Source organism: Populus alba, chromosome 3, assembly GCF_005239225.2.
Source record: "Populus alba chromosome 3, ASM523922v2, whole genome shotgun sequence".
In the NCBI taxonomy this organism is placed as follows: Eukaryota; Viridiplantae; Streptophyta; class Magnoliopsida; order Malpighiales; family Salicaceae; genus Populus; species Populus alba.
Window position 1 is genome coordinate 246,497 of NC_133286.1, and position 9,330 is coordinate 255,826.

At 40.0% G+C, this 9,330-nt stretch overlaps 1 pseudogene; it reads right to left on the reverse strand.

Annotated features, from left to right (window-relative positions):
* Positions 1–5,012: 5,012 nt before the first annotated feature.
* The window catches only part of LOC118040191 (dynamin-2B-like), a 10,706-nt pseudogene continuing 6,388 nt past the window's right edge, over positions 5,013–9,330 (reverse strand).

Here is a 9,330-nt window from a genome sequence, read left to right on the forward strand (position 1 = left end):
CTTAATTGTTCGATAAATTGGCTTTTTTTTTAATGTATTAAGGTTTTCCTAGTTAAGGTTCTAATTGCTAGCTTTTACTCATTAATTACATGAAAAAGAAATCTAATATTTTATATTTTGCCTCATCATTGACGATAATAATATAATTTAAAAAGAATTCTCAAATTTAATTTATAAAGATTTCTCTTTTTTTTTTCCTTCTTTGTTTTTTTGAATGGAAGATAGTGACTTGATAAACATAAAACAAAAATATAACAAATTGCATAGGCAGCATCAACCATTATAAAGAAGGTGAGATGCTAAAGGAGATGATAAAGAGCATTGCATACCGAAAATCATGTTGAGTGCTCAAGAGGAAAATGGGGATGCCTAAGTGTCCATGGAAATCACGTGGAGTTTATAGAAAAAATTAACGAATTAACATTGATTCGGTTTGATTTAAATTTAAAATTGAATTAGACTCCACTACAAATTATTAATTCAAACAGTCTAACCAAAGAATTACTTTGTAAAAAAAAAAATATTATTTAGAGTAAAACTAGTTCGAAGGCTCGTGTAACATTATGGACGAGGCATTGGTTTTTTATTGAGTAAATGCAATCTTAATTTTTTTTTTTTTTAATATATGCTCAATGTTAATGTTGATATGAATTATAGGTAAAAATAAAAGCAGAAACAGAATTTTCATAACTAATATTGCTCTAATTGTTGAAAAGTGGCATCAAATAATAAATAAATGTGATGTATTTTCTATTTTTCAACATTTTAAAACACTTGTTGAGCATCAATTTTCACTTCAAATTAAATATGTTCAAACTGATTGAGGCGGTGAATATTGTAAGTTAAATAAATTCTTTTAGACCATTAGTATTCGTCATCGGTTAATCTGCCCTCATACTTGTTTTTTTTGTAACCCATTTTTGGTCCCCCCATAAAAAAATACAAAAAAAAGAAAAAATATATTATTATCAAAAATATAACAGTGAAAAAAAAATGTCAGAGCGCCCTAAAAATGCTCAAAAATTGATTAAGATGTTCAAAAATATAAAAATTAAAATTTGACGGTATTATCATTGACTGATGAGAGCCCTATTGACAAATAAAATTCAATTTGAGGAAGAAAGGTCCAAAATTAGAAGTTTATGGACTCAATTAAATTTTATTGGAGGTTTAATTGAATTTATGGAGAGTTTAATTGCAAGAAAAATTGATTTTGGAGTTAATTTGGGCTTTTATTGAAAGAAATTAAAGTTTTTGGGTCAAATTATAAATTTTGAAAGTTAATTTGGTAAAATCAGGGGTTTAATTGAAGAAATCCGAGACCAAGGACCAAAATGCAAAACGCACGCAAATTGAAGGCCTGCTTTGAATCTGACGCATTTTGGCGCCAATTCCCATTTAAATGAAACGACGGGTTTTTGAAAAAATGGCATCGTTTCATGCACTGTTTGTAAAAAAAAAAAGAGGAGGGGGGGACCAAAACGGTGCCGTTTTAAAGGCATTGTGTGTCTTCTTCTTCCCCTGGACGCCCGAAGCAGGGGAAGAAGATTTTTCTTCCTTCCTTTGTCACCACCACCGACTCCTTCAAAAAGACGCCGCCTCACCTTTAAAAAGACACCGACTTGCTGACCACTTTCCACATGTTGGACGGGTGGTGGAGGGGCGGCAACACAGTGGCCGCCCCAGCCACGTCCCCCCTGTTTTTGCCTATAAAAATAGGGGAGGAGGATGAAAAAAAAAAGAGACGAGGAGGAGCCCGAGAGAGGGAACAGACTAAGAGAGAGAGAAGATAAGAGAAAGAAGAGAAAAGAGAGGGGAGGCCGAAAGAAAAACAAAACAGAAGAAGAAGAAGCAGAGAAGCAAATGAAAAACAGAGGAGAGAGAGGGAGAAGAAAAACAACACCGCAGGCCACCGCGAACCACCAGCGCCGTTGTCTGTCGCCTCTAGCAGCTCCGTCAAAGACAACAACCACTGCAAGTGAGCTCTTCTTCCCTTCTTTCTCTCTTGCTTCGTCCCTGCAATGCCTCCACTGTTCACGTAGCATGTGAACAGTGGAGTGCACTATTTCACATGGGCCAGGTTCGGCCCAACCCCTATAGTTGGGCTTAATCTAGCCCATTTCAAAAAAACTAATCAAAAGAAAAAATATTTTTAATATATTTGTGATTTTTCCACCTTTTGATTTATGTTATTTTGATTAATATTGGGTAGTATTTTTATGTCGTAAAAATACAAATCCGGCATTAACATACTTGATTTTGCGTCAAAACTTCTAAAAATACAAAAAAAATGTGAAAAAAGAGAAATAATATTTTTGTTCATACGACCAAGTGTCTCAAAGCTAAAAAATCATATTGTATTTTTCATACACCAAAAAACAATGTTTTAGCATGTATTTTGGCTTTAATAACCAGTTTATTAAAGTCAAGAGAACATTGGCCAAAATTTTAAAAACAACAAAAATTTTATTTTGTTTGATTTTAGTATCATGGATTATGAATTTATACGTAAAACGTATGCCCGTTACTAAAAAGATATTTTCTTTTGACGACTTAGAATAATTAGGTGTTTACCTGATGTTGTAACCCATTTTTGGGTCCCCATAAAAAAAAATAATAAATACAAAAAAAAATCAAAGAAAGCTCAAATAGTGCCGTTTTGAACGACACTGTTCCCCTTTCTTCCCCGCCGAACACACACAGCAAAGAAGGAAAAAGAATGCATATTTAATGACGCCGGTCCCTCAAGCCCACCGACCGCCGGTCCCTCTAGCCCACCGACCGAAGACATTGGCCGACCACCTACCGCACCGCCGAAACTGAGGTAGCCGCGCCCGACCAGCCGCCGCATGACCCGTTCCTTGGCTCCACAATGAAAAAAAGCATGCTCACGGGCTCTATAAAAAGGGGGAGAAGAGAAGGAGAGAGCAAAGAAAGAGGAGGAGAAGAGAAGGGAGAGACAGAGAGAAGAAAGTAGAAGAGAAGGGAGAGAGAGCGAAGAAGAAGAAGAAGCAGAGAAGAGAGTAAAACAGAGGAGAGAGAGAGAGGAAAACAGCACCGCTGGCCACCGCGAACAGCCAGTTCCGCCGCCGTCACCCCTGCCACATCAGTTGCTGCCAACATCACCACCGCTCCAGGTAGCCTTGCCCGTCGTTTTTTTTTGGTTGAGCTTCATCTGCATGCAGAACGTTTACGTTCTGCAGCAGATGAAGATTAATTTAGCGAGTTACTGTGCTGTGCACAGTAACTCGCTAATTAATTCACGGTTACTGTGCATGTGCACAGTAACCTGCAGATTAATTCTCTGGTTACTGTGCACACAGTAACCCCGGTTACTATGTGCACAGTAGCTAACCCATTCTTTGGGCCAGGTTCGGCCCAGCCCATATATTTGGGACTGATTCGGCCCATTTCAAAAAAAAATATTTTTTTTTCAGCATTTTATTTTTCCATGTAATTTTTATGTCATTTTGATTAATATTTGGTGGTTGTTTTTTTATGTTGTTAAAAATACAAAAATCTGATTTTTAAATACCCGGTTTTCGTCAAAAAAAAAACTTCCAAAAATACAAAAAAATTGAAAAAAAGAGAAAAAAAAATGTTTTTGTGCATACGGCCAAGTGTCTCAAAGCTAAAAAATTCATATTGTATTTTTCATACACCAAAAAAAATATTTTAGCATGCATTTTGGCTTTAATAACCAGTTTATTAAAGTCAAGAGAATATTGGCCAATATTTCAAAAACAACAAAAATTTTACTTTGTTTGTCTCTTAGTATCCGGGGTATGACTTTACACGTAATGCATATTCCGGATATTTAATGCTTTTTTTTTTTTTTTTGGCAATAGAACCTGGGGTATGACATTACACGTAATGCGTATTCCAGATATTTAATTCTTTTTGTTTGAACAATAGAACCCGGGGTATGACATTACATGTAATGCATATTTTGGACAATAGGAAACCACAACATGACTTAGATTTTATTAGACAAAACAATGCAGCCTACCTTAGGTAGGGCGTAGTTGGGGTGCTAACACCTTCCCTTTACGCAACCAGTCTCCGTACCTGATCTCTAAAGACCAGTAAGGGTTCCTAGTAACCAGAATACTAGGTGGCGACTCCCTGTCCATTTTTTACCTTAGAGACAAAGAACTCCTTGTCTCACCATATTTTCCATGCCAAATAGACAACATACCACACCCTCATGAAGGGTTGGGGGTGGACGATCGTCGCGCCGCCCCACACGTGCGACAGAATGGCGACTCCACTGGAGACTTTGTGGACTAAGCTTTGTTTTTGTCTGATAATTGTGTTTTATTGTTGTGGTTTGCTTGTTTATTTTTAAATATGCATTTTCTATATATTTGTTCATATTTAGTTGAGCGTTTTAATTTCTGTACATATTTATCTCATGCATCACATAGTTACTTTTTTTAAAACACACACAAGCTTCTGGTTAGGAGGGGGACTAGCAGCTTACCTTACGACTTTTAGTCAAGGTTTAAGTTTGTGTAAACCCCAACTCTTCGTTGAGTGCTTAGACTGGTAATGGTTGGTACACGTACCATCTCATTGCCTACAAGCCCCCATATTGTCTCCACGAGGGCGATCACTGGGACAACGAGAGTCCCTTTTTTAGAGACCAAATAGTAAACCTACCTTTTGTCTCACTTAAAAAGATTAGAACCAGCCTTTAGGATGTATGCTCCGTATACATTGTTTTGCATCCGAGCCAAGCCCTTCTTGAAGCATCTTGAACTCCAGACTTTTGGTGACACAATGACCGTCGCTCAGAAAAATTTTCATTGTAGAGTTTGTGCAAGAATCAAGATTCTTGTTTCATCATATAAGAGTTGCGACTATATGTCACCCCTCGAAGGGCGAGTTTGTCATATAGATTACATGTTCATACATTTAACATGCATACATGTCAGATTGAAATATAGGTCCCCCAAAAAAATGTACAACACCCGACTTTGAGCAAGAAACATGGAAGATGAAGAGCGTGCTCAACGTGATGCCTATTTGCACGAAGAGTTAGAGTCTTTGAACAAAAAGCTTGACTCACCTCTAGCTTACTCGAGCATATATGGAGAAATGCCTCTGGTGAAGGTTCTTCCAATTGACCTATCATTTTTTTCAAGCCCCAACAAAGACTCAACCTGAAGAAATTGAGGGCCCACATGATCAAGAGCCTCAACACAATTTAAAGGGGAATTGCATCACCGTTGCAGAATGGAGCCTGTTCTTTCTCTGCCAAAATAACTACCTCAGTTTGATCATGCCTCCAAAAACTTGATTTTTTGTTTCAACCTATTCTAGTTTTTGTTGGTCATTTGGCTAAAAAATTTCCACAAGACTTTCCTTGTCCACTAAGCCTTTCTTGTTAATAAAATCATGTGTTTTGTTGTGTTCATCACATGCCTTCATTTTTGTTGTTTCATGCAAATAACACATTGAGCATAACCTTTAAGCATGAAACCATCGCGCCTAAAATCTTGTGGTGCATTTGCCTTTTCTTCCAAAACTATGTATGATCGCATGTGATGATTTTTGGGAATTCAAAGTTTAGTACAAAAACAGAAATCATGTTGACGTTTGTCCGAAATAAACAAGTTCTGGAAATTCAGGTGATTCCTTAGAGAGGTAACCATACACCTAGAAAAACCAAAAAAAAAAAAACATGAAGTGATTCCAAAAGCTGGGTTTTATTTGCATGAATAATGAGAAATCACATTGCATACTCGCATGAAAGCAAGGCTTACCGATCCTAAATGCATGCATTTGAGATGAAGAAAGGCCATCTTTGATAATCCTTTCACAAGGCTGAAATATATCATTTGCAGTCCCCTTTTGAGCCTAATACATTTTCTTGAAAAAATAACCCTGGCTAGGATCACACCCCTACACTGGGGGGCAAGTGCAAAAAAATCCATAATGATTGAAAGTGCCCAAATAACTCTTGGGGGCATGAAAAAGTCTTCAAACAATGAAAGTGCCCAAACAATACTGGGGGGCATAAAAGAAAATTCTCAATCATCAAAGGTGCCCATACAAAGCTAGGGGGCATGAAGAAAAATCCAAAGGATCCAAAAATTTTGAGCAAAAATTACAAGGCCAATGCCATGATGCTCAAAATCAAATGAAGAAAACAAAAACAAAGAGAAAGAGCCCAAGCCCAACACTGGGGGGCACCGTGGGACCATTTTACAAAATCAATTCTAAGGTCCAAAAATGTATGAACAAAAGAGTTTGGGATATAAGCACTTGTGATCCTTAGTCTTAAAGTCCCTTAAACACCTTTTGAGCCTGCAATATATCCTTTCTTTGTAACTAATAACTAAAGCCTACATTACGTGCCTGATAAAGCCCTTTCTGATCAAAGACAAGCAATCTGGATCGATATGCAGTGCTTTTCTCGTGCGAGTCAAATCATTATTCATGCAAAGAAAAATAAATGCTTGAATCAATTCGGTTCTCAATAACCCTCAAATTGACATTTAAACCTTTTGTGACCAACCAGATGTCACCTTCATCTTTAAACAAAAGCAAAAAGCTTTCATCACGTCAAGAAACCTGTCCATAGGAATCACTTGGAATTTTTGAGAAACAAGTTTATTTTGAACCAATATCAAAATCATTTTTGTGAGTGGCATAACTTTTGAAGTTCCAAAAATTTTGCATGAAAACATTTCATTGTACAAAAAAAAAAACCCAAACTTACTTTCACATATCCTCACCCAAAACTAAACCCAAGTTGAAACTTGGGGGGGCATGATCAAGCTGGGGGGCAATCAAAAACACATGGTAGGCTGGCTCCATGATTCCCTGTTCTAAGGAAAATGACGGGCAAAATTGGTAACTCTACTTGTTGGGGTGAAGGACAAAGATGTATGATGACATCAAACCCTTCCCAGAGGTCAAGATCACAATATGTAACCCGAGTAAGCAAAAAGTGGGAAAAGCCATCGAAGTTTTACTACCAACACTACAACTTTTTTAAGAGAAAACAAAGACACCGTGAAGAAATGGGGGCCTATATTTCTCAGGTAAGTTATACATGCATATCAATCATAATGCATTTGCTTTTCAAACATTGACAATCATTGCTTCAACCTCATCCCTTTGGGTAGTGCGTTTTTCTAACCCTACCTCCTTTTGAGTGCGCCTTTGAGCCCTCACCTCCATATTGAGTGCGCCTTTGAGCCCTCATCCCTTTGGTAGTGCCGTTTTCTAACCCTACCTCCTTTTGAGTGCGCCTTTGAGACCCTCACCTCCATGTTGAGTGCGCCTTTGAGCCCTCATCCCTTGGGTAGTGCGTTTTCTAACCCTACCTCCTTTTGAGTGCGCCTTTGAGCCCTCACCTCCATTTTGAGTGCGCCTTTGAGCCCTCATCCCTTTGGTAGGCGTTTTCTAACCCTACCTCCTTTTTTGAGTGCGCCTTTGAGCCCTCACCTCCATTCTGAGTGCCGCCTTTGAGCCCTCTCCTCCATTTGAGTGCGCCTTTGAGCCCTCATCCCTTTGGTTAGTGCGTTTTCTAACCCTACCTCCTTTTGAGTGCGCCTTCGAGCCCTTTACCTCCATTCTGAGTGCGTTTTCTAAACCCCTTTGAGCCCTCTCCTCCATTTTAAGTGCGCCTTTGAGCCCTCATCCCTTGTAGTGCGTTTTTCTAACCCTACCTCCTTTTGAGTGCGCCTTTTGAGCCCTCACCTCCATATTTGAGTGCTTTGAGCCCTCACCTCCTTTGAGCCCTCATCCCTTTGGTAGTGCGTTTTCTAAACCCTACCTCCTTTTGAGTGCGCCTTTGAGCCCTCACCTCCGTTGAGTGTGCCTTTTGAGCCCTCATCCCAATTGGTAGTGCGTTTTCTAACCCTACCTCCTTTTGAGTGCGCCTTTGAGCCCTCACCTCCATTTTGAGTGCGCCTTTGAGCCCTCATCCCTTTGGTAGTGCTTTTTTCTAACCCTACCTCCTTTTGAGTGCCCCTTGAAGCCCTTACCTCCATTCTGAGTGCGCCTTTGAGCCCTCTCCTCCATTTTGAGTGCGCCTTTGAGCCCTCATCCCTTTGGTAGTGCGTTTTCTAACCCTACCTCCTTTTGAGTGCGCCTTCAAGCCCTTACCTCCATTCTGAGTGCGCCTTTGAGCCCTCTCCTCCATTTTGAGTGCGCCTTTGAGCCCTCATCCCTTTGGTAGTGCATTTTCTAACCCTACCTCCTTTTGAGTGCGCCTTCGAGCCCTCACCTCCATTTTGAGTGCGCCTTTGAGCCCTCATCCCTTTGGTAGTGCGTTTTCTAACCCTACCTCCTTTTGAGTGCGCCTTTGAGCCCTCATCCCTTCGGTAGTGCGTTTTCTAACCCTACCTCCATTCTGAGTGCGCCTTTGAGCCCTCACCTCCATGTTGAGTGTGCCTTTGAGCCCTCATCCCTTTGGTAAAGTGTATTTTCTAACCCTACCTCCTATTGAGTGCGCCTTTGAGCCCTCACCTCCAGTTGTTTGAGTGCGCCTTTTTGAGTCTCATCCCCTTGGTAGTCGTTTCTAACCCTACCTTTTTGAAGTGCGCCTTTGAGCCTCACCATCCTTGGTAGTGCGACCTCCTTTTGAGTGCTTGAGCCTTTGAGCCCCTCCTCATTCCCTTGGGTAGTGCGTTTTCCTAACCCTACCCTCCTTTTGAGTGCACCGTTTCGAGCCCTCATCCCCTTACCTCCATTCTTTGAGTGCGCCTTTGAGCCCTCCTCCTCCATTTTGAGTGCGCCTTTGAGCCCCTCATCATCCCTTTGGTAGTGCGTTTTCTAACCCTACCTCTTTTTGAGTGCGCCTTTGAGCCCTTACTTCTATTTTGAGTGTGCCTTTGAGCCCTCATCCCTTAGGTAGTGCGTTTTCTAACCCTACCTCCTTTTAATTGTGCCTTTGAGCCCTCAACTCATTCCAAGTGTGCCTTTGAGCCACCACCAGTCAGGTTAGAGTGTTTGTAACCCTACCTCCTTTGAGTGCGCCTTTGAGCCCTCACCAAACATTTTTTCTGGGATAGGTCAACCCATTACAATGCGACCAATTCTCCATGTTTTATATCTGGTAGGTCACCCATTACAATGAAGAACCACACTTCACATTCTTTCCTTTTTTTCGGGTTAAAGGGGATTGGCGAAAGGAATCTCAGTTTAGCCCAACCATACACAGGACTTTGGGTCCGGTTGAAGTTTTAGGTTAATCAAATTTTGAGACGACCAGTTTCGGAAGACCAATGTTTATTTTTTCTTTACAACACTTACTATGCACAAATCTTTTGCTCCGTAAGCATTGTAAAGAGGGGGGCAACTGTTGTAACCCAT